Source organism: Pongo abelii, chromosome 6, assembly GCF_028885655.2.
Source record: "Pongo abelii isolate AG06213 chromosome 6, NHGRI_mPonAbe1-v2.0_pri, whole genome shotgun sequence".
Lineage (NCBI taxonomy): Eukaryota > Metazoa > Chordata > Mammalia > Primates > Hominidae > Pongo > Pongo abelii.
This window is the reverse complement of record NC_071991.2, coordinates 104,068,702-104,095,121: the sequence shown is the minus strand read 5'-3', so window position 1 is coordinate 104,095,121 and position 26,420 is coordinate 104,068,702. Positions and strand designations below refer to the sequence as shown.

Sequence of the window (26,420 nt, the reverse complement as noted above, 5' to 3'; positions counted from 1 at the left end):
CTGTACATGCCAAAATCTTTAATCTGGTTTTTTAACGTGTAATTTTTTTTCTTCAAAAATGCCTCCAAAGGAAAAACAATACCCTATGTCAGAACCCACATACGTTTTGTAAATAATTTTTTATTCTACTCTTGGGCTCCAAAGAGTTAAAAACTTTAGTATGTGTACTCAATCACTGGAACTATCCTCAATAAAGTATCTTTCTACTACATGCTCTACAAGTATGTATTCAGTCTATAAAACATCAACCATTTCTTTTAATAACTGACTTATTTATAGCATGGCACAATTAAGAGGACACAGCATTCAATCGGTTTATAAAAGGAATCCTATCAACACGGAACGTTTCTAAGAGGATGAGTCCAGAATAGGATAGGCTCAAATATTCTACTTAATTCCACTGTTCATACATCATGAGTAGCCCGTGGGATTCTGAGAATAGAGGAAACACCATACAAACCTTCACTCTTTCACAATGGAACAGTGGTCCCCTCTAGCTCCCAGTGTTCCTTAGATAAAGATACAAGACTAACCCAAGAAAAGACAGATGCATGTAATCCATGGTATTTTACAAATTCTCTATTTAAAGTAAATTTTCTTTAAGACAAAAAATAAAACCTCACAAATGACCAAAAATAAGATAAACAGATACAATAAAAAGGGCGAGAAGAATAATTCGGAGGTGAATATGTTTGGGAAACTATCCATTTTTTTAAAGTCAATGTTGTTTGCGACTAATCATCAGAATTCCTCAATGCTGTTCTCTAGAACTATTAAGCAGCAGAGAGTAAGTGGATCAACTTGTACTAGAGGACAGAACTGTAATAGAAACTGTATTTGTACTTTGCTGAAAATGGTCTGATAAGGATTTCTGAGCATTGCAGTTGATGAATATTATGAATTTTAAGAAATTAAAATGCCAAGGTGAAATAAAAACAGAAGCCTAACTCTTTGGTTAAAAAGTCAACAAACAACTTCCCAAGAATTTGTGCCAATGCTCTAATTGCTTAGATAATACGATCATCTCTTGGCATTTATTTTGGCCTGAGACCTTGAATCACATTAATCTAAATATAAATACTAACTGACGATGAATGACATAGCTACATTTATCAGAATACAATTTTGTCTTTCAGATATAGTAAAGCTAGAGGTACTTAAAGCTTCTGAGTAGTTTTATTTACTGTTTTTGAGATGAATGCTGCCTAGCATACACATATCAGAGAATTATAGGAACAGAAACATTACAGAATCCTTCCCAATTTATTAATATATTTTCAGAACAAGTATCATTTGACCTGATGGCTTTAGGATGAGAAATTTGAACTAAAATATAGCCATAAGAAAATAGTTTAATTACTGGCTTCTAAATCAAATATGGGCTTTAGGGGAACATATTTCAATCAAGCCTCTCTACTGATTATCAGAAGTCTAAAAAAATCTTGATGCTATTAAATATAAGCAAATTGTGATAGTGCAATGCAAATCAATATCCAAAGATTCAAAATATAGAACACATATTTACAAAACAATACAATTCAGACTGGATTTTTCATTATTTAAAGGCAAAAGAAATAAATCCATGTAAATAATGTAATAAGCATTTCTTCTTGAAAAGTTCCATTTCCATTTTGCAAAGGGGAACTCATGAGCCTTTTTTTCACGCGTTTTCTGTGAGTTCAAACTACACATTTGTCTTATAAAGTCTGCTTTAAAAAGATAAAAAATAAGATTTAGTAAACATTTTCCTATATTATTAGGTAGTCCTGTAAAACAATTTTTAAGTAGCTGCATAGGAATCAGTAATACATATGGATATTTATTTTAATTTTTACATTGGAAATTTAGATTTCTTCTTTTTTAACTTTCATTTCTTCAGCTCAATACTTAAATCAAGATTTGTGAGAAGATAAATGATAAATTTAAATGAACTTTTAAATTAAAAGGAAAAATGATGTGATATAAAGAAAATAACAGACAAGAAATATAAACTAATAATTAAGCATTTTAAGTCTATTAAATTAGCAAACTTACTTGTTTCTTGATAAAAGTCAGTATTAATTAGAGAGGATGCCTAGTTTGGTTTTTGGTTTTTTTTTTTTAGAGACACAGTCTTGTTCTGTCACCCAAGATGGAGTGCAATGGTGCAATCATACCTCACTGCAGCCTCAAACTCCTGGGCTCAGGCTGTCCTCCTGCCTTAGCCTCCCAAGTAGCTAGGACTACAGGGGCACACCACTGTTCCTGGCTTTTTTTTTTTTTTTGGTAGAGGAGGCTCTTGCTATATTGCTTAGGCTGGTCATGAATTCCTCGGCTCAAGCAATCCTCCTGCCTTGACCTCCGAACATACTAGGATTACTGGCATGAGCCACCTCACCTGTCCAGGATGCAGAGATTAGAAAAGACTTTTTTTACATACTGCTGGTGAAATTCTAAATTGGGGGTGGAAGTGGGAACGGAGGGGTCAGTTTAGAAATATTATTAAAAGTCTTGAAATTCTTCATGCCCAATTCTGTAAGTGCTCATCAAGTAATTTGATCTGAATAAATGACAGTTAAAAAAGAGAGATCTAAATTCCCAACAAGAAATTAAAATAAATATTCATATATACTACTGATATCTATGTAGTCATTTAAAAATCATGTTTTAGATAAGATCTGGAAGAATTATCTGGATTACCAGGCAGAGACTCTTGTTCTCTTCCCTTATTTTCTCCCAAACAAACACAAACAGAGCCTCTCTCTGTGTTTTGAGCTGCCTGGAGATGTGACCACCACCACTGGGACTGCACTTGGTCAGACCAGAAGCTGGCACTGGGATCTCACCCAAGGCCTGCTGTGACTACCACCTGGCTATGGCCTATGTTCACTCAAGGCCCTGGGGCTCTACAATCAGCAGGAAGTGAAGTCAGCCAGGCTTGTTTCCTTCCCTTCATGGTGGCAAGCTCCCAAATCCCAGGCAGATCCAGAGGTGCCATCAGCAAGCCAGGGACTACAGTCAAAAATCTTAGAAGTCTACTTGGTATTCTACTGTACTGTGGCTGAGCTGGCACTGAGACAGTCCTTCCCACTCTTCCCTCCCCTTTCCATAAGCAGAGGAACCTCACCCCGTGGCCACCACCACTATAGACCTATGGGACGTACTGCCAGGCTATTGCTGATGTTCCCTTAGGGAGGGCTCTTCAGTCGCTTATGATGAAGGGTGCCTAGCCTGGGACTCTCCCTTTGGGCAGTGGGCTCCCCTCTGGCCTAGGGCAAGTCCAGAAGTGTCATCAATGAGTCAAGTCCTAGAATTGGGGACCCCAAAAGCCCACTTAGTCCTCTACCCCTCTGTGGCTGAGCTAGTATCTAAGGTGCAAGATCCAGTTCCCTTTACTTTTCCCTCTGCTTTTCACAAGCAAAAGGAAGTCTCTCCCTGTAGCCACCACAGCTGGTAATGTGTAAAGTCTCACCTGAAGCCAGCAGGTCTCAAAGACTCACCCAAGGTCCACAGCATACTACCTGGGTATTGCTGCTGGTTTTTCAGGGCCCAGGGCTCTTTAGTCAGCAGGTGATGGGTCCTGCCAGGACTGGGTCCTTCCCTTCAAGGCAGTAGGTTCCCTTCTGGCCTTGGGCATGTCTAGAAATATCGTCCAGGAATGAGGGCCCGGGAAGAGGGCCTCGTGGCTCTAATGGGTATCCCATCCTACTGTGGCTGAGCTGGTATCAAAGATGCAAGACAAAGTCCTCTTTACTTTTCCCTCTCCTCTCTTCAAGCGGAAGAAAAGGGTCTCAATTGGAGCTGCAAGCTATGCAGCCTGGGGTTGTGGAAGGGGTGATGCCAGCATTCCCTTAGCCACCCCAGTGTCTCAGTAAGTCGCGTGCCTCTCCAGTCCAATGGCTCTGAGCCCACTTCAGCACTAGAATTTGCCTAGGAGTTCAAGTCTTTGTGGCCTAGACTGTTTTTCAAGTTTATTTACGGCCCCAGAGCACTTTAGCCCAAGGTGGTGAGGCTTGCCGGAACTTTCCAACTGTTGGGATGGGCGATTCTCCTCTAGCTAGAGCTGGTTTAAATATTCCTTCTGTGGGCAGGCATCAGCTGAGTTAGTTTGCTTTTGCTTTTTGCTGTGACAGGGCATTACTGAGTGCAATACAATGTCCCACAACTGCTACACTCTCTCTCTCCCAAGCACATGGATTATCTCTCTGCACCACGCCGCCACTGCTGGCAGATGGTGGAGGGGTGGTGCTGGTAACCCAAGACTGTCTCCTACCCTCCTCAGTGCCCATTTCAGTTCTGTGGAGTTAAAACAGGTACTGTGAGTGCTCACCCGATTTTGGTTCTTATGAAGGTGCTTCTTTTGGATAGTTCAATTAATGTCCTTGCGTGGGGTGGGGGAGGAACAACTGGTTGAGGCTTCTATTCAGTCATCTTGCTCTGCCCCTCCTAAAAATTATGTTTTACCGGAGTATTTAATGACATTGGAAATTGTTCACCAACTTTTACTATTTTTTTAAGAGAGTTTCAATATAGATGCATAGTTTGAACCTACAGAAAATATCCATGAAAAAATTCTGGTAGGATAAACACCAAAGTTTGTATGGTAGCTATTCCTCGGTAGTATGATTATGATATTCTTATTTTTCTATTTCTTCACCTTCCTAGTAAGATAGGAGATTAACAGGACTTGTTTTCATGACCCTGCTGATAAAAACAGAATGTAGGCCAAGCACAGTGGCTCATGTCTGTAGTTCCACACTTTAGGAGGCTAAGGTGGAAGGATTGCTTGAGTCCAGGTGCTTGAGACCAGTCTAGGCAACATAGTGAGACCTCATCTCTTAAAAAAAATAAAAAAAATTAGCCGAGTGTGGTGGTGCCTGCCTGTAGTCCCGGCTACTTGGGAGCCTGAGGTGGGAAGATTGCTTGAGCCCAGGAGGTCAAGGCTGCAGCAAGCCAAGATCATGTCACTGCACACCAGCCTGGGCAACAAAGTGAAAACCTGTCCCTTAAAAAAACAAAATGAAAACAAAAACAAAAACTAGGATGCAGTAAAGAGACCAGCCCAAACCAGCTAGGACTAGGAATTATAGTTCATTTGCATAAGACATTCCCACCAGCACCACAACAGTTTTCAAATGATGCCACAGCAATGACCTGGAGGTTACCTTACATAGTTCTGGGAACTCCTCACCCCTTTTCTAGAAAGTTCATGAATAACTCACCCCTTATTTAGCATGTAATTAAAAGTGGGTATAAATATAGCTAGCCAGCAATCCACAAGGGCTGCTATGAGCCACTCTGTCCACTCTGCTCTGGGATAGCTCTGCTCTGTCTATGGAGCAGTCATTCGGCTGGACGCTGTTGCTGTAAGAAACTTGCTTTTCTTGAATTGTTTCTTGAGCAAAGCCAAGAACTCTCCCAGGGTGAGCCCCAATTCTGGGGTTCGCCTATATCAGCCTGGCAACCATGAAGGAAGAAACAACACTGAACAAGATGAACATGACAAAGGGGCTCAGTAAAAATTGGGGCTCTGGAGCTATAACACTATGGAGCTCTAACTCTATCAGGCTGTAGAGCTGTACGTGAGCCAAAGGCTCTTTTTAGAGCCAATCATCATTCCTGGCGACTAATAATCTAAGGGAACCTGAGGGAAACCTTCACTCAGACACCAAATTAAGACCAGTCAACACCATATGACTTCCAAGGACAGGTGAGTCTCCCCTCTGTTCCCCCTTGACATTGATCTTTTTGGGTGAACCAAGAAGAGGGAACAAGGCCTCTGGCTTGGTAGTTCATCATCCCCTATCATTTGGGCGCCCCAGACAGGAGCACGCCTGCCATATCCTTGTCACCCTTTCTCTCAAGTCTTTTTGTCTCTTTAGTCTCTAATAAATGGCTGTTTTACTCTAATGCTTATTTTGTTTTCTTTCACATCTGTAGTCTTTGCTTTGGCTATCTGAGCAATTGTTTCTATTCTATGTAAGTCGGGACACTTTCTTAGTCTGTTTTGAATCCTCTTTTGGTAATTTTCAGAAGTCCCCTGTTGTGCTAACTTTGGGATGCCAGAGTCATGTTGTCCAGTGGCCCCAACTGTGTTAGGTCTTATGCCTTTGGGGTTCCTGATGGGCCAACTCCTGGATGCTCTGGGTTTTTTGGCATTTCATGTTCCAGGTTTTTCAGCATTTGGCACCCTGTTAGGGTTGTTGGTCTTTGTCATACTGATCATTTTCAGCCTCCTCTTTCTGTGTCTTTTTTGGAATTCAAACTATGAGAATCCTGTCACTCTATTTTACCTATCCTTCTACACTTTGCTTATTAAAACACCTCTTGGCCGGGCACAGCAGCTCACGCCTGTAATCCAAACACTTTGGGAGGCCGAGGCAGGCAGATCCCGAGGTCAAGAGATGGAGACCATCCTGGCCAACGTGGTAAAACCCCGTCTCTACTAAGAATACAAAAATTAGCTGGGCATGGTGGCGCGCACCTATAGTCCCAGCTACTCGGGAGTCTGAGGCCGGAGAATCGCTTGAACCCAGGAGGCAGAGGCTACAGTGAGCCAAGATCACGCCACTGCACTCCAGCCTGGTGACAAAGTGAGACTCTGTCTTAAAAAAACACCTCTTTTGTCATATTCTGCTTGCCGGTGGATGCAGTGATCACTTCACTACCCATTCATACCTCATAATTCACTTTCGTCACACCCTAACTGTACTCAGGCTCTCAGGAATTGATGGCATTTGTACTACTGTCTAGCAGAGATCCCTGTTAGGGGGACAACGGCAAGCATCCCAGAGGACTCATTGCTAGGGTGCTTTTTAGGCAACTGAAGCAAATTCAAATTAAATGGCTTAAAAAGAAACTAACTTTCTTTAGTTTAGCAATACCACTTGGGTCCAATACAAATTGGAAAACCAAGAAATTTGGCCTAAAAATGGCTTTTTTTATTTTTATTTTTTGAGATGGAGTCTCACTCTGTCGCCCAGGCTGGAGCGCAATGGCGCCATCTTGGCTCACTGCAACCTCCGCCTCCCGGGTTCAAGTGAGTCTCCTGCCTCAGCCTCCCGAGTAGCTGGGATTACAGGCACCCGCCACCATGCCCGGCTAATTTTTGTAATTTTAGTAGAGACAGGGTTTCACCATGTCGGCGAGGCTGGTCTCGAACTCCTGACCTCAGGTGATCCACCCACCTCAGCCTCCCAAAACGCTGGGATTACAGGCATGAGCCACCGCACCCAACCTATAAATGGTTCTTTACATTGTGATACTATTTTACAATTGGACTTACTCTGTAAAAAAGAGGAAAAATGAGGAGAGGCCCCTTATGTACAGGCTTTTATGGCATTTTATCAGGATCTTGACTTAAGTGACAACTGTAGGATGTGTCTAGCTCATGTTACTTCCAGGCACCAAGAAGCCACACCAGAGATCCTAGATTATCTCCTTCTAGCCACTCCACCTAGAAGGGCCACACTCTCTCTCCTGGGAGCCCCCTCAGTCCCTTGATTCTGAGGCCCCCCTGCCAGTTCTCCAGTGCAAGATTCTACCCCCAAAGTCATCAAACACCCCTCCGGCTTTTACAGCTAGCCTCAGCCTATACCCCCGACTGCCCAAGGAAGTGCATCCAACCAGTGCCACCAGGAGTGGGGCCTCATATCAGCCCCCAAAATCAAACCTGCATCCCTTGCAGGAGGTAGCTGACGGAGATGGAGGGACAGTCTACAAACATGTACCTTTTTCTATGTGTGATTTGGCTTTATGCAAGGAGAAATTTGGTCAGTTTTTGGAGGATCCAGAGAAGTTTATAGAGGAGTTTATTAAGTTGGCCAAGTCTTTCGACTTAAATTGACATGAGTTGCAAATATTATTGTCCATCTGATGTACGGTAGAGGATAAACAAAGGATTCTGGGTACTGTCCATGAATATGCAGATGGAGTGGCCACTTATAACCAAGGCCATGCCATTTTTCTTGTGGGGTGAGATGCAGTTCCAGATCCAGACCTTTAGTGGGACTACCAGAGGGGTTCCCAAGACCTTAAATGCAGAAATCACATGGCAACTTGTTTAACAAAAGGTATGGAGAAGTGTGTGGTTAGGCTAGTTAATTATGAGAAGGTTAGAGAAGTAACTCAGGAGAAGAATAAAATCCCTCTCTGTTCCAGGGCTGTTTAGTTGAGGCACTCAGGAAATACACTAATGTAGACCCAGATTCCCCGAAAGGGTGAGCTATCCTTGGTATGCATTTTATCACTCAATCTGCCCCTGACATTAGGAGGAAGCTACAATAGGCAGAAATAGGACCTCAACCCCCCATGAGCTAACTCTTAAACATGGCCTTTGGAGTTTACAAAAATAGGGACAGTCAAAGCAGGCAGAAAAAAAAACAAAAGAAATGGCCAAAAAGTACAATCGTTCACAACTGCCTTAAGCACTCTTCTGCCTCAGGGTTATCCATCTCAAGGAAGTGTTGCAAGATCAGTGTCTGGAATGCCCAGACAAGAGCCCCTGACTTGCTGGTCCTGTAGCCAGAATCAGTGTGCCTACTGTCACTAAGAGGGTCACTGGAAAAAGGACTACCCCAGGCTCCAAAGGCCACCCAAACCCATAATGGCTAAGAGAATAGAGGACTGACAGGCCCCAAGGTTCCCCACAGTTCCCAGGGACACCTTACCATCTCCACAGAGGAGCCTCAGATAGCCCTTGATGTAGCAGGCAAGGATACTGAGTTCTTACTAGACAAGGGAGCAGCCTTCTCAGTGCTGACCCATTTCTCAGTACCATAACTGGGATTCATGACCAGCCAAAAATTAGGAGATTCACACACTCCTTTGGTTGTACCATGTGGGACCATACATTTTCCCACAGGTTCTTGCTTATGCCTAAGTGTCTTATTCCTTTACTGGGAAGAGACTTAGGTTCCCACTTACAGGCCACAGTTCAATTAGGAGAGCCTCATAAAAATGCAATAGGCCAGGCAGGAATACTACTTCTAGCTCTAAGCGCTTGCCTTCATACAGGGAAAGAAAAGACCTCCTTCCACTGCATATCACTTCTCAAGTAGTCCTCTGTTTCAGACATGGAAGTTCCCGGTAGAGCTGCTAATGTACCCCCACTCCAGTTTTCTTTAAAACTCAATGTTGGTTACCACGGAAAAAAACAATAATTTTTGAGACCAGAAACACAATGGGGCACACAACCCCCGACAGTAAAGCTTTTAAAGTATAGACTTTAAAGTACTGACTGGCCCTGTCAGTACCCATGTAACATCCCTATTTTGCCCGTAAGTAAGTCAAATGAGGAAAAGAGATTAATTTAGTATCTGAGGGCAGTTAATGAAGCAGTACTCCCAGTCCTTACACAAGGACTCCTACTAGTTTCTAATAGCTCCAATAGCTCCTAATCCTTACACAATATTGACCACTGAAAATGCTAACTGATTCATGGTATTAGACTTAAGGAGTGCTTTCTTCAGTACACATTTGCACCCAGACTCCCACTATATTTCCAGTGTATTTTTGCTTTTGAATAGACTAATGCAGACACTCATGCTACATTTCAGTTTACCTGGACTGTCCTCCCTCAAGGTTTTAGGGATAATCCTCATTTCTTTGAAAATGCATTGGCAAAAAAAATAAGGTAACTACAGCTTAATAAATGGATCCCTCCTACAACATGTGAATGACCGTATTAATTTTCAGCCTTACTAGGGAGGACTCTGAAAAAAATACAATACAGGTCCTTAATTTTGTGGGGAAATGAGAGTATTGAGTATGCCCCCCCCCAACAAGGCCCAAATTTCTGTCCAAAAAGTTAAATACATGGGATACATTCTCACCCTTGGGACAAGGACTCAGCCCAGGAATGAAAAGAATTCAATCTGGCACTCCAGCCCCGCGAAACTAAGAAACAATTAGGAATTTTTTTGAGGCGGGGAGGGCAGGCATAGTGGCTCATGCCTGTAATCCCAACACTTTGGGAGGCAGAGGCGGGCGAACTGCCTGAGCTCAGGAGTTCGAGGCCAGCCTGGGCAACACAGTGAAACCCCATCTCTACTAAAATACAAAAAAAAATTAGCCAGGCATGGCGGCATGCACCTGTAGTCCTAGCTACTTGGGAGGCTGAGGCAGGAGAACTGCTTGAGCCCAGGAGGCGGAGGTTGCAGTGAGCCGAGATCGTGCCACTGCACTCCAGCCTGGACCAACAGTGTGAGATTCCGTCTCAAAAAAGGAGAAGAAAAAAAAATTGTGGGGAGAATGGCTGGATTCTGTCAGATTTGGATGCCCAGGTTTGGGTTCATAGCAAAACCACTCTATGAAGCTCTAAAAGGGAATAATCAGGAGCCTTTAAATTGAGACAGAACCTGCTAACAGGCATTCCTAATGGATTGATCCAGCAATCTTTATGTGGCTGAAAAACAAGGAACAGCTTTGGGTGTTCCAACTGAAAGATTCAGGAATAATCCTAGACCACTGGCTTACTACTTTAAACAGCTAGACCAGGTGGCAGCTGGGAGGCCAGGATGCTTGCAACCTATGGCCACCACCACTCTACCGATAGAAAAAGCCAGTAACTCTACCTTGGGACAATTACATGTCATAACAATTATACGTCATGGATGCTTGTAGAGTTTATCAAGTGCCTCTGTGACTGTCTCATTTCTTGTTAAATTTCTGGTTAGTTTGCTTGTCTGTTTGCGGCAGCCAGGACCCAGCCTCAGGCTATCTGAGCTTCTAGACTTCCTGCATGTCTGTCACCCAGGTCACTGTAACCAATGGTGCTGCTGGGCAGGGGCTGTATTTGTGTGTATGTGTGTGCTTTTCTTGTGTTCTCTCAATCAAATCAGCTTCCTCTTGCAGCCAAACTGGTAGAACCCTGGGGTTTGCCTGCATCAAAGGTACAGAGGAAACTATATTATTACAAGAGTGAGGTAGACGCTGGCTCAATATTTCTTTTTAAGTGAATGTTTTAATTTTTATTAGAAATAAAGTTCTCAGTTTTACTATAACATTGTTAATGAAATTTTTTCCTATTTCCCAAGAAATTTTAGTGCCTTGATTCTGATAATTACAGAAGTTGTATATTTTTAGAAAGTATTAAATTTTAAAAGTAATTTTGAAAAGCGATTAGATACATTTAAAAGAAAGACTATTAGCAAGAAAACATTTTTGTTTTAATCCCTTCTTATGTTTGAGATATGAACGTTTCAGAGAATTTTATAATTATCTTTTTTGAGATATGAATGTTTAAGGGAGTTGTGCAGTAATATATTTTGAAAAAATATTTCTTTCAGCCGAGCATGGTGGCTCACACCTGTAATCCCAACACTTTGGGAGGCCGAGGCGGGCAGATCACCTGAGGTCAGAAGTTCAAGACCCACCTGGGCAACATGGTGAAACCCTGTCTCCACTAAAAATACAAAAATTAGCTAGGCATGGTGGTGGGTGCCTGTAATCCCAGCTACTCAGGAGGCTGAGGCCGGAGAATCACCTGAACCCCGGAGGCAGAGGTTGCAATGAGCTGAGATGGCGCCACTGCATTCCAGCCTGGGTGACAGAGTGAGGCTCTGTCTCAAACAAACAAACAAACAAAAAAATCTTTTCTTCCTGATTATAAATATATTCTTGATGAAAATGAGGAAAACCTAATAATGCTGGTGAACCGCAAAATTGGGGCTCACTCTGGCAGGGCTCTTGGCTTTGCTCAAGAAACAATTCAAGAGCAAGCTGACAATGAAAGAAACCAAATTTATTAGAGCAACAGCGTATAGCCGAATGGCTGCTCCATAGACAGAGCAGGGCTATCCCACAGGCAGAGTGGCCCAGAGCAACCTGCAAGGATAGCTGTATTTATACCCATTCTTAATTATACGCTAAATAAACGGTGGGTTATTCACAAACTTTCTAGAAAAGGGGTGGGGAGTTCCCAGAACCATATAAGGTAACTTCCAGGTCATTGCCATGGCACATTTGTAAACTGTCTTGGTGCTGGTTGGAGTGTCTTATGCAAATATATTATAATTCCTAGTTCTAGTTGTTTTTTTTTTTTTTGAGACGAAGTCTTGCTCTGTTACCCAGGCTGGAGTACAGTGGCGCAATCTCGGCTCACTGCAACCTCTGCCCCTCCAGGTTTAAGCAATTCTCTGCCTCAGGCTCCGGAGTAGCTGGGATTACAGGCGTGTGCCACCACGCCCAGCTAATTTTTTGTATTTTTAGTAGAGACGGGGTTTCACCGTCTTGGCCAGGCTGATCTTGAACTCCTGACCTCATGATCCACCTGCCTTAGCCTCCCAAAGTGCGGGGATAACAGGCGTGAGCCACCGTGCCCAACTTGGTTTTTTTTTTGTTTTTTTTTTTTTTTTTTTTTACTATATCGTGTTCTGATCAGCAGACTGGTGAAAATAAGTCTTGTTGATCTCCTGTCTCACCTTGGTTACTTGAAACTATCTTTAGAAGTACAATATAGCAGAATGAGGAGCATGGTCAGTCCTCATCTCAAAAGGCAATGAGGAAACTAAATAAAACTGTAAAAAAAAAAAAGAAAAGAAAAAAGAAAAAGAATCAGGGATCTGGAAATCAACCAAAAGCATACAACAAATTAAGCATTTATTCATAAAAATAACTACTGATTTTGAGTTAGGACAGTGGTAGCCCATGGCATTCTTGCCTCGGGCTGCAATCCCTCACCCGCCAGGTTGGTCAGCATGGTGGTTCTACCAGCTTTGCAGGAAGAGGCTAACTTGATTGAGAGAACACAAGAAAAGCAAAAACGAAACAAAACCAAAAAACCAACAAACAAGCAGGAAGCCTAGAGAATTAGATAGCCTGACGCTTGGTCCTGGCTGCAGTGAACTACCCAGAAATTTAACAGAAAATGAGGCAGACACGGAGGCACTTGATAAATTCTCCAAGCATCCATGGCTGCCTGGAAGGCTGTGTGGGTAGGAAGGAGAAACTGGGCAATGCCCTCGCCCTCTACATATCTCTAGGCTGTCCAGGTGGCTACAGCGCACTTAGAGGAGGTATGAGTTAGCTTGGCAGAAAGTAAAAGCTAGTATACTTGAAAACTGCCTAAAATTTGAATATGCCCCCAAACTCACACAAGTCCCATTGCCCTTACAACCTGACCAATCACTGGTCACTGCATCACGAAGACACAGGGGCTAACCTTGAGAGGCCAGGGTTAAAAATAAAAACAAACAAACAAAAAGCAGAAACATTAGCAGCCACATACCATGGCAAAGACAGAGCATACAGATTTAGTACAGACAAGTTACAAAAAAAAAAAAAAAAAAAAAAAAGCAACAACCTGAAGAGAGAGGAAATCAGAATCCAGAACTGCTACAATATATAATCTAAAATGTCCAGTCCTCAGCAAACTTGTAAGACATGCAGAGAAACAGGAAGTGTGATACATATTCCAGAAAAAAGCAGTCAACAGATATGATCTACAATTGGGCCCAGTCGTTAGACTTAGCAAAGATTTCAATTTCAAGTCAGCTATTATAAATATGTTCACAGAGCTAAAGGAAATCAGGTTTAATCAATCAAAGAGTAACAACAATGACTCAATACAGAACCTCAATAAAGAGAGAAATTCTAAAAAAAAAAGGAAGTTCTGGAGTTGAAAAGCGCAATAACAGAGATGAAAAACTCATTAGGTGGGCTCAAGAGATTTGAAGTGGCAAAAGAAAGAATCAGGAACCTGATGATAGATTAAGGGAAACTATTCAATTTGAAAAACGGAAAAAAAGAATGAATAAAAATGGACAGTCTTAGATATCTGTGAGACATCAAGTATACTAGCCTAAGTATAATAGAAGTTCCATAAAAAATGGAAACAGAGAAAGAAGCAAAGAAAAATGTTAGAATAAAATGGCCAACAACTTTCCAAATTTTACAAAAACATTTATGTACAGATTCCAGAAGTTCAATGAACCTCAGCATAGAATAAACACAATGAAATCCACACCCACACACATTTTAATCAAACTGTTAAACTCAAAACCAGAGAAAATTGTCAAAGCAGTAAGAGAAAAATGATTTATTTCATACAGCGGAACAACAAAACAATTACTAACTGCTCATCAGAAACAATGGAAGTCAGAGGGTAGTGAGATGGTATATTCAAAGTGCTAACTGAAAAAACTATTGCCCAAGAATTCTCTATCTAGCCAAACTATCTTTTAACAAGGACAGTGAAATAAACTCATGCCCAGATAGAAAATTCAAAGTGCTAATAGAAAAAACTATTCCCCAAGAATTCTCTAACTAGCAAAACTATCTTTTAACAAGGACAGTGAAATGAACTCATGTCCAGATAGATAACACTGACTAGGAGTATTTGCAGCTAGCAAATGCACCTAACAAGAAATTAAAGGAACTCTTTCAGGCTAAAAGGAAATGATACTAGATAGTAACTCAAATCTACAGGAAGAAATAAACAGCACCAGAAAGGGTAAATATCTGACCCACAGAATGATATAAAATATTTAGAAACCATGTATCTGACAAGGGATTAATATCTAGACTATATAAAGAACTCCTACAACTCAACAACAACAACAACAACAAAAACAAGCAACCCAATTTAAAAGTGGGCACAGGACTGGCTGGGCACGGTGGCTCATGCCTGTAATCCCAACACTTAGGGAGGCCAAGGCAGGCGGATCATGAGGTCAGGAGATTGAGACCATCCTGGCTAACATGGTGAAACCCCATCTCTACTAAAAATACAAAAAATTAGCCAGGCATGGTGGCGAGCGCCTGTAGTCCCAGCTACTCAGGAGGCTGAGGCAGGAGAATGGCATGAACCCAGGAGGCGGAGGTTGGAGTGAGCCGAGATGGTGCCACTGCACTCCAGCCTGGGCAACAGAGCGAGACTCCATCTCAAAAAAAAAAAAAAAAAAAAAAAAAAAAAGATTTTTCATGCAAGATGGCCGAATAGGAACAGCTCCAGTCTACAGCTCCCAGGGTGAGCGATGCAGAAGATGGGTGATTTCTGCATTTCCAACTGAGGTACAGGGTTCATCTCACTTGGGCTTGTTGGACAGTGGGTGCAGCCCACGGAGCAGGGTGGGGCATCGCCTCAACTGGGAAGCACAAGGGGTCAGGGAATTCCCTTTCCTAGCCAAGGGAAGCCGTGACAGACAGTAGCTGGAAAATCAGGACACTCCCACTCTAATACTGCGCTTTTCCAACAGTCTTAGCAAACGGCATACCAGGACATTATACCCCGTGCCAGGTTCGGAGGGTCCAACACCCACAGAGCCTCGATCACTGCCAGCACAGCAGTCTGAGATCAAACTGCAAGGTGGCAGCGAGGCTGGGGGAGGGGCATCCGCCATTACTGACGCTTGAGTAGGTAACAAAGCTCAAACTGGGTGGAGCCCACCGCAACTCAAGGAGGCCTGCCTGCCTCTGTAGACCTCACCTCTTGCAGCAGGGCATAGCTGAACAAAAGGCAGCAAAAACTTCTGCAGACTTAAACGTCCCTGTCTGACAGCTTTGAAGAGAGTAGTGGTTCTCTGGGCACGGAGTTTAAGATCTGAGAATGGACAGACTGCCTCCTCAAGTGGGTTCCTGAACCCCGAGTAGCCTAACTGGGAGACATCTCCCAGTAGGGGCCAACTGACACCTCATACAGCCGGGTGCCCCTATGAGACGAAGCTTCCAGAGGAAGGATCAGGCAGCAACATGTGCCATTCTGCAATATTTGCGTTCTGCAGCCTCCGCTGGTGATACCCAGGCAAACAGGGTCTGGAGTGGACCTCCAGCAAACTCCAACAGACCTGCAGCTGAGGGTCCTGACTGTTAGAAGGAAAACTAACAAACAGAAAGGACACCCACACCAAAACCCCATCTGTATGTCACCATCATCAAAGACCAAAGGTAGATAAAACCACAAAGATGGGGAGAAACCAGAGCAGAAAAGCTAAAAATTCTAAAAATCAGAGCGCCTCTTCTCCTCCAAAAGAATGCAGCTCCTCGCCAGCAATGGAACAAAGCAGGAAAGAGAATGCCTTTGATGAGTTGCGAGAAGAAGGCTTCAGAGGATCAGTAATAACAAACTTCTCCAAGCTAAAGGAGGATGTTCAAACCCAATGCAAAGAAGCTAAAAACCTTGAAAAAAGATTAGATGAATGGCTAACTAGAATAAACAGTGCAGAGAAGACCTTAAATGACCTGATGGAGCTGAAAACCATGGCACGGGAACGACGTGACGCATGCACAAGCTTCAGTAGCCAATTTGATCAAGTGGAAGAAAGGGTATCAGTGATTGAAGATCAAATGAATGAAATGAAGCAAGAAGACAAGTTTAGAGAAAAAAGAGTAAAAAGAAATGAACAAAGCCTCCAAGAAATATGGGACTATGTGAAAAGACCAAATCTACGTCTGATTGTTGTACCTGAAAGTGACAGGGAGAATGGAACCAAGTTAGAAAACACTCTTCAGGATATTATCCAGGAGAACTTCCCCAACTTAGCAATGCAGGCCAACATTCAAATTCAGGAAATACAGACAACGCCACAAAGATACTCCTCGAGAAGAGCAACTTCAAGACACATAATTGTCAGATTCACCAAAGTTGAAATGAAGGAAAAAATGTTAAGGGCAGCCAGAGAGAAAGGTCGGGTTACCCACAAAGGGAAGCCCATCAGACTAACAGCAGATCTCTTGGCAGAAACTCTAGAAGCCAGAAGAGAATGAGGGCCAATATTCAACATTCTTAAAGAAAAGATTTTTCAACCCAGAATTTCATGTCCAGCCAAACTAAGCTTCGTAAGTGAAGGAGAAATAAAATCCTTTACAGACAAACAAATGCTGAGAGATTTTGTCACCACCAGGCCTGCCTTATAAGAGCTCCTGAAGGAAGCACTAAACATGGAAAGGAACAACCGGTACCAGCCACTGCAAAAACATGCCAAATTGTAAAGACCATCCATGTTAGGAAGAAACTACATCAACTAACAAGCAAAATAACCAGCTAACATCATAATGACAGGATCAAATTCACACATAACAATATTAACCTTCAATGTAAATGGGCTAAATGCTCCAATTAAAAGACACAGACTGGTAAAGTGGATAAAGAGTCAAGACCCATCAGTGTGCTGTATTCAGGAGACCCATCTGACATGCAGAGACACACATAGCTTCATAATAAAGGGATGGAGGAAGATCTACCAAGCAAATGGAAAACAAAAAAAAGCTGGGGTTGCAAACCTAGTGTCTGACAAAACAGACTTTAAACCAACAAAGATCAAAAGAGACAAAGAAGGCCATTACTTAATGGTAAAGGGATCAATTCAACAAGAGCTAACTATCCTAAATGTATATGCACCCAATACAGGAGCACCCAGATTCATAAAGCAAGCCCTTAAAGACCTACAAAGAGACTTAGACTCCCACACAATAATAATGGGAGACTTTAACACCCCACTGTCAACATTAGACAGATCAATGAGACAGAAAGCTAACAAGGATATCCAGGAATTGAACTCAGCTCTGCACCAAGCAGACCTAATAGACATCAACAGAACTCTCCACCCAAATCAACAGAATATACATTCTTCTCAGCACCACATCATACTTAATGCAAAATTGACCACATAGTTGGAAGTAAAGCACCCCTCAACAAGTGTAAAAGAACAGAAATTATAACAAACTGTCTCTCAGACCACAGTGCAATCAAACTAGAACTCAGGATTAAGAAACTCACTCAAAACCGCTCAACTACATGGAAACCGAACAACCTGCTCCAGAATGACTACTGGGTACATAACGAAATGAAGGCAGAAATAAAGATGTTCTTTGAAACCAACGAGAACAAAGACACAACATACCAGAATCTCTGGGACACATTTAAAGCAGTGTGTAGAGGGAAATTTATAGCACTAAATGCCCACAAGAGAAAGCAGGAAAGATCTAAAATTGACACCCTAACATCACAATTAAAAGAACTAGAGAAGCAAGAGCAAACACATTCAAAAGCTAGCAGAAGGCAAGAAATAACTAAGATCAGAGCAGAACTGAAGGAGATAGAGACACAAAAAAACTCTTAAAAAAAAATCAATGAATCCAGGAGCTGGTTTTTTGAAAAGATCAACAAAACTGACAGACCGCTAGCAAGACTAATAAAGAATAAAAGAGAGAAGAATCAAATAGATGCAATAAAAAATGATAAAGGGGATATCACCACCAATCCCACAGAAATACAAACTACCATCAGAGAATACTACAAACACCTCTAGGCAAATAAACTAAAAAACCTAGAAGAAATGGACAAATTCCTGGACACATACACCCTCCCAAGGCTAAATGAAGAAAAAGTTGAATCCCTGAAAAGACTAATAACAGGCTCTGAAAATGAGGCAATAATTAATAGCCTAACAACCAAAAAGAGTCCAGGACCAGATGGATTCACAGTCAAATTCTACCAGAGGTACAAAGAGAAGCTGGCACCGTTCCTTCTGAAACTATTCCAATCAATAGAAAAAGAGGGAATCCTCCCTAACTCATTTTAAGAGGCCAGCATCATCCTCATACCAAAGCCTGGCAGATACACAACAAAAAAAGAGAATTTTAGACCAATATCCCTGATGAACATCGATGGAAAAATCCTCAACGAAATACTCACAAACTGAATCCAGCAGCACATCAAAAAGCTTATCCACCAAGATCAAGTGGGCTTCATCCCTGGGATGCAAGGCTGGTTCAACATATGCAAATCAATAAACATAATCCATCATATAAACAGAACCAAAGACAAAAACCACATGATTATCTCAATAGATGCAGAAAAAGCCTTTGACAAAATTCAACAGTCCTTCATGCTAAAAACTCTCAATAAACTAGGTATTGATGGAACGTATCTCAAAATAATAAGAGCTATTTATGACAAACCCACAGCCAATATCATACTGAATGGGCAAAAACGGGAAGCATTCCCTTTGAAAACTGGCACAAGACAGGGATGCCCTCTCACCACTCTTATTGAACATAGTGTTGGAAGTTCTGGCCAGGGCAACCAGGCAGGAGAAAGAAATAAAGGGTATTCGACTAGGAAAAGAGGAAGTCAAATTGTCCCTATGTGCAGATGACATGACTGTATATTTAGAAAACCCCATCATCTCAGCCCAAAATCTCCTTAAGCTGATAAGCAACTTCAGCAAACTCTCAGGATACAAAATCAATGTGCAAAATCACAAGCATTCTTATACACCCATAACATAGAAACAGAGAGCCAAATCATGAGTGAACTCCCATTCACAACTGCTTCAAAGAGAATAAAATACCTAGGAATCCAACTTACAAGGGACATGAAGGACCTCTTCAAGGAGAACTACAAACCACTGCTCAATGAAATAAAAGAGGACACAAGCAAATGGAAGAACATTCCATGCTCATGGATAGGAAGAATCAATATCATGAAAATGGCCATACTGCCCAAGGTAATTCACAGATTCAATGCCATCCCAATCAAGCTACCAGTGACTTCCTTCAAAAACTGGAAAAAACTACTTTAAAGTTCAGGTGGAGCCAAAAAACAGCCTGCATTGCCAAGACAATCCTAAGTCAAAAGAACCAAGCTGGAGGCATCACGCTACCTGACTTCAAACTATACTACAAGGCTACAGTAACCAAAACAGCATGGGACTGGTACCAAAACAGAGATACAGACCAATGGAACAGAACAGAGCCCTCCGAAATAATACCACACATCTACAACCATCTGATCTTTGACAAACCTGACAAAAACAAGCAATGGGGAAAGGATCCCCTATTTAATAAATGGTGCTGGGAAAACTGGTTAGCCATATGTAGAAAGCTGATACTGGATCCCTTCCTTACACCTTATACAAAAATTAATTCAAGATGGATTAAAGACTTAAATGTTAGACCTAAAACCATAAAAAATCTAGAAGAAAACCTAGCCAATACCATTCAGGACATAGGCATGGGCAAATATTTCATGACTAAAACAGCAAAAGCATGGCAACAAAAGCCAAAATAGACAAATGCAATCTAAGTAAACTAAAGAGCTTCTGCACAGCAAAAGAAACTGTCATCAGAGTGAACAGGCAACCTACAGAACGGGAGAAAATTTTTACAACCTGCCCATCTGACAAAGGGCTAATATCCAGAATCTACAAAGAACTTAAACAAATTTACAAGAAAAAAATTCAAACAACCCCATCAAAAAGTGGGCAAAGAACATGAACAGACACTTCTCAAAAGAAGACATTTATGCAGCCAACAGACATGAAAAAATGCTCATCATCACTGGCCATCAGAGAAATGCAAATCAAAACCATAATGAGATACCATCTCACACCAGTTAGAATGGCGATCATTAAAAAGTCAGGAAACAACAGGTGCTGCAGAGGATGTGGAGAAATGAGAACACTTTTACACTGTTGGTGGGACTGTAAACTAGTTCAACCATTGTGGAAGACAGTGTGGCGATTCCTCAAGGATCTAGAACTAGAAATACCATTTGACCCAGCCATGCCATTACTGGGTATTTACCCAAAGGATTATAAAACACGCTGCTATAAAGACACATGCACACATATGTTTACTGCGGCACTATTCACAACAGCAAAGACTTGGAACCAACCCAAATGTCCATCAGTGATAGACTGGATTAAGAAAATGTGGCACAGATACACCATGGAATACTATGCAGCTATAAAAAATGATGAGTTCATGCCCTTTGTAGGAACATGGATGAAGATGGAATCCATCATTCTGAGCAAACTATCACAAGGACAGAAAACCAAACACCGTTATGTTCTCACTCATAGGTGGGAACTGAACAACGAAAACACTTGGACACAGAGTGCGGAACATCACACACCGGGGCCTGTCGTGGGGTGGGGGGAGGGAGGAGGGATAGCATTACGAGATATACCTCATGTAAATAACGAGTTAATGGGTGCAGCACACCAACATGGCACAGGTATACGTATGTAACAAACCTGCACGTTGTGCACATGTACCCTAGAACTTAAAGTATAATTTAAAAAAAAAAAGAAAAAAAAAGTGGGCACTGGACTTAAGTAGACATTTCTCCAATATCACAAAGTCATTAGAAAAAGACAAGTAAAAATCACAGTAAGATACTTCATACCCATTAGGTTGGCTATTATCAAAAAATCAAAATAACAAGTATTGGTAAAGAGGTGGAGAAACTGGAACCCTTGTGCACTGTTAGTGGGAATGTAAAATGGTGCAGCACCGTGGAAAACAGCACAGCAGTTCCTCAAAAAAATAAACAGAATCACCACATGATTCAACAAGTCCACTTCTGGGTATATACCTAAAAGAACTGAAAGCAGAGACTCAAACAGATATCTGTACATCCATATTCACATCAGCATTACTCACAATAGCCAAAGGCAGAAGCAACCCAAGTGTCCATCAACACATGAATGAATAAACAAATGTGATATTTACATATAATAGAAAATTATATCATCTTAAAAAGGAAGGAAATTCTCACCCATGCTACAACATGAATGAACCTTGAAAACATTACACAAAGTGAAAGAAGCCAGTCACCAAAGGATAAATATTGCATGAGTCCTAGTCTATGAGGTGCCTAGAGTACTGAAATTCAAAGAGACAGAAAGAATGTTGGCTGCCAGGGCTGGGAACAGAACGGAATGAAGAGTTAAGTATTTAACAGGTACAGAGTTTCAGTTTGTGAAGATTAAACAGTTCTGTGGATAGATGGTGATAATGGGTGCACAGCAATGTGAATGTACTTAATACCACGGAACCATACACCTAAGAATGGTAAAAATCGTGTATTTTATGTTATGTTTAAAATTGTAATAAAAATACATAGACAAATATTTTTTAATTTTAAATAAGTATGTGAGTAAACAGAAAAGACTAAACATAAATTTTTGCTCTTCTCTTAATTTCCTTAAGACATCACATTTCATAAAGCAACAACTATAACACTGAATTGTTAGGTTTATAACTATATAATATATAGGCAATAGCAGCACAATGGGCTGATAGTCTATGTCCCTCATTTCCTCTTAGTCCACACACACTTCAATAAGAGTGTTTAATCCTTAAATGCCGCTATCCCCTGAAAGAGATCATCTCCTTTCAGCTGCTTCCTGGATAATGACCACCATGAAAGGAATAGGGAGGACTATAAAGACCCATTTTAAAACTTCAGGATTCTATCCTGACCATTTCTGGTAATGATACATCTGCTAATTTCATTCTCTGACACACACACACACACACATACACACACACACTCTTAATGGTTCCCCACCACATACAGAATAAAATCCAAACTCTTACAGTGACAGTGGCTTTCAAGGCTACCCTCCCCCACAATCTGATCCAAACCTATATTTAGGGCCTCTTCCTATAATAAAGCCCACATATTCCAAACCTTATTATTCACTATTCCCTGAACATCATATTAATTTACATGGTTTGCTCAATTGGAAATTTATTCCTTCCACTACCCATTCCCACCTATAAAAATACTTCTCTTCCCTCAAATCTCTGCTCAAATGCCACATCCTCCCTGACACTTTTCCCCAAAATAAATACATGAGTTAGGATTAAATACTCTCTTCTATGTAGAAACACAGAACACACCTTATTTATGTTTCTCTCTCAGTAGATTCTCATCTTACATGGGGGATAAATTCTAAACAACATATGAGGCAAAAATCTTCTATCGTCCAGGTTATTCTTGAAAATCCCATAGGAAGCCACTGCTGGAGACTGTCATATAGTCCCACAGGAAGTCCAAAATAGTGGCATTTCCACCATTAAAACTGATTGCCTTTTCCTTCTAAGCACTAGAAGTTACTGCTGACTTGTATTTAGACGCCATGTTATATGGAAAATGGATACCTTTAAGCCCTAGAAATGTTCACACTCTGGGAGGCATGCAGGAACCAAGTGAGCCGCAGGAACAGCAGATTCACATTCACAGGCTCTCACTGTCCACCTACTGCAGGGCACAGACTCACTGAGTGGAATGTGCATGCAGCTCCTTTGTGCTTGTGCTCTCTGTGGGATATGTTTAGTAGAATCAGGGTAGGTGACATTTGTCATGATGCACTCTCCTCCCAGAGGAGAGTGCATCATACCCATTTAGCTCCTCTAGGACTCGGGCACAAACTATACCTTACTTACCTTTAGCAATCTCATAGAATGCACATATGAATGTCTTGCAAAGGGTGAATAATTATAAATGCTTTTGAATGTAACTAAAGTGACAGCACAACCAACCACATATAAAACTATCTCTTCTACAGTTATTACAGTATAATCATTCCAAAAACGATCCTTTTTGCACCAAAAAAACCAGTGCTCTTACAAATTAGAAATGCTTACAGTCCTAGAAATAACATCCAATCTGCTCTTTAAATGCAATAATTTTGCATAATGAGGGAACCAGGTGGTTGGCTGCTCTTAATGTTCTGAAGAAAATAACATCAAAAAACAGTTCATAAGATGAAAGATGACAGTGACCTTTAGCCTCCCAATTTATCTCTTTGAAAAACTTGTGGTGTAAATGTAAAGTATTATTTCTTTTTTGGGACCTTTTCCTTTAGTAGCTAGAAGAACTGATATGCAACATAGTGGTCCCATTCTTTTAAAGAGAAACATTTGTCTAGTATTGTTATTTCCTGTCATTCTAAGTATTATTCTGTTATAAACAGTAATATTTCTCAACAGAAAAAGACACATCCAAATGGGTCACCTGCAGTTGCACAGCAGGTGGTGAAACAGGTGACTTGAGCTTCCCTCACACAAGAAGCTCAGGGATTGTCAGTTTTCTCAGATTTGCAAATTTGCTGAGTAAACTGCAGATGTCCCCTTAGGCTGGAAAGGAAGCTCAGCGAACCAACAGAGACACTGCCTTTGGCAAAGAAAGACAGAGGGCTTCTTCAGGGCAGCCAGTCTAAACTAAAAATCAGCTGGCAGATAACGGTTCTCATAAGCTGACATGGGTCAGTCAAAATTAGCTCCAGGTGAGGTCAGGGTTTCTGAGCCCTGTGCCATAGCAGACCCCATATGGGCAAATGAGACAATTTCCAGGTCAATCCAGGATGGCTGGGCTAATTAGAATGCTTTCCTGGGATTTTGGGGAAGCCTTGAATGAGAAGGGATGTCAGGTCCACCTCTTTTTTGCTGCAGCTGTAAAACGTGGAACTGCAGTGGCGATGCTCCTCACCATATGGAACAAGTAGCTGACGGCAAGAGAGAATCAGAGGCAAGAGATGGAGAGATTCCTAACAGGGTTCAAAACCACGTTCCAGTTGCTTCTGAAGTCCAACTGCACTCCGACCCTTGCTGTGACTTGGTGATTCTGTGAACCACGCCCCTGCCATCTCAACAAACCCCCTTTTCACTTGATTGAATTCAAGGTGTTTGCACATTGCAGTCACTTGCAACCAAAGAGAATTCAGATGTTAAGAATACGTGTTCAAAAAGATCATGACAAGGAAAACAAGACAATCCAACCAGTTACCAAAAGTAACTAAGAATAAAACCATAGGGCAGTCATTGATAAGAAAGTAGTATTTGCAAGATGACAGATTCAAATGCTAGTGACTAGTCAATAGAATTATAGCCACAAAATGGGTGACACATAACTCAGGTATCACGTGTGGTTCTGAAAGGAGTGTCCATGACTGTTTTATCTGCTTATCTGTGCTAGTAGAGAATGTAAATGATAGTCTGCAAAACTGAAATTATTCTCTTCCAACAAATTTTGCTGAGCAAATGAATAATCTGCAAAACAAGTAAGGTTGGCCTTAGATCTTTAATTTAGTTTTTATGTTCCATGAATTTCAGAACCACTGCCTGGTACTTCTTTATAAATAGCTTTATTGTTTTTAGAAAAATGATGCATGTACCCTGCAAATAACTTTTTAACTATCAAAATTTTATTTTACCATAGGAAAAATGGTCTGAAATGCCTCTGGCTTTAGCAAAACTGATACATGGAAACAACTTTTATTTACTGACCATTTATATATAACGCAGTAGTTGGTGTTTATGAGGGAGACAAGTACTAAACAGGGTCCCTAAACTCTACTAATGTAGAACCTGGTTAGGAAGATAAATCCATCTGTTATGGGAGGAGTATAAATTATTATCCATGGTTACATCTAGAATGACTGATCAACAGTATGAGGAAAGAGTGCAGAATTCAGAGAGACTGAAGCATAATCCCATCTCTGCCATTTTTTTCCTGTCACTTATTATATGACCTTTACACATTGCTAAGTATTATGTCTCAATTTTTCTCATGTGTAAAATGTGACTATTTTTTTGTTTTTGAGATGGAGTCTCGCTCTGTTTCCCAGGCTGGAGTGCAGTGGCACAATCTTGGCTCACTGAAACCTCCACCTCCCAGGTTCAAGCAATTCTCCTGCCTCAGCCTCCCGAGTAGAAGAGATTACAGGCACAGGCCACCGTGCCCAGGTAATTTTTCTATTTTTAGTAGAGATGGGGTTTTACCATGTTGGCCAGGCTAGTCTCGCACTCCTGACCTTAGGCGATCCACCCACCTCGGCCTCCCAAAATATGATTATTAAAACCTACCTCCGGCTGGGTGCAGTGGCTCATGCCTGTAATCTCAGCACTTTGGGAGGCCAACGCAGGCTGAACACTTGAGGCCAGGAGTTCAAGACCAGCCTGGCCAACATGGCAAAATCCTGGGTCTACTAAAATTACAAAAATTAGCCGGGCGTGGTAACACACGCCTGTAGCCCCAACTCCTCAGGAGGCTGAGGCAGGAGGATCATCTGAACCCAAGAAGAGGAGACGGCAATGAGCCAAGATCACACCACTGCACTCCAGCCTGGGCAACAGAGCAAGAGTGTCTCGAAATAAAATAAAATATAAAATAAAATAAAAGCCAACTGAGAATCACATGAGGAGTAAATCTCAAAAAATAGATTGATATATTTGGCTTAAGCTGCCAAAAGACGTAAGAATGATGTCAAAAAGATAAACATTCACACTGCTGACAAATGAGGGAATAAGCTCCAGACCTTTGCACACAACATCTCCTTTCCCTGGAATGCTCTCCTCTCCCCTCACCCTCCACCTGGTGCTTCCCAGGCCTTGGCTGAAATGTCAGCTCCTGAGAGAGGCATTCTCTGACCATGTAAATAGGTGCTAGGCATCACTCACTAGATAAATAAATCACCTCACAGATTCTGATTCAAGATAACTGCATAGGATACCTGAACGAGGTTTCCGCCCCTATGAAAGACCATGCTGAAGAACCCACGTCCAACGAGTGGCTCACTGGATTCAAACTCTGACTGCTCTCTTGATAAGCTGTGGGTTCCTTCGACCAGTTACTTAACTTCTCTGTGCCTCAGTTTTTGTTTCTTTAAAATGGAAATAATAATAGTATCTAAAAGCTGATGAGAGAA

The 26,420-nt window shown here is 41.5% G+C and overlaps 1 protein-coding gene and 1 long non-coding RNA gene across 3 annotated transcripts in view; one reads left to right on the top strand and one right to left on the bottom strand.

Moving 5' to 3' along the window:
• The window catches only part of PRKAR2B (protein kinase cAMP-dependent type II regulatory subunit beta), a 115,678-nt gene that overhangs the window by 45,368 nt on the left and 43,890 nt on the right, over window positions 1–26,420 (bottom strand). The gene's annotated exons all lie outside the window — the stretch shown is intronic.
• LOC129060679 (uncharacterized) lies at window positions 5,600–24,389 on the top strand. Its single transcript, XR_008527584.1, has 2 exons — window positions 5,600–5,689; window positions 24,166–24,389. It is a non-coding gene; the product is annotated as an uncharacterized LOC129060679 (long non-coding RNA).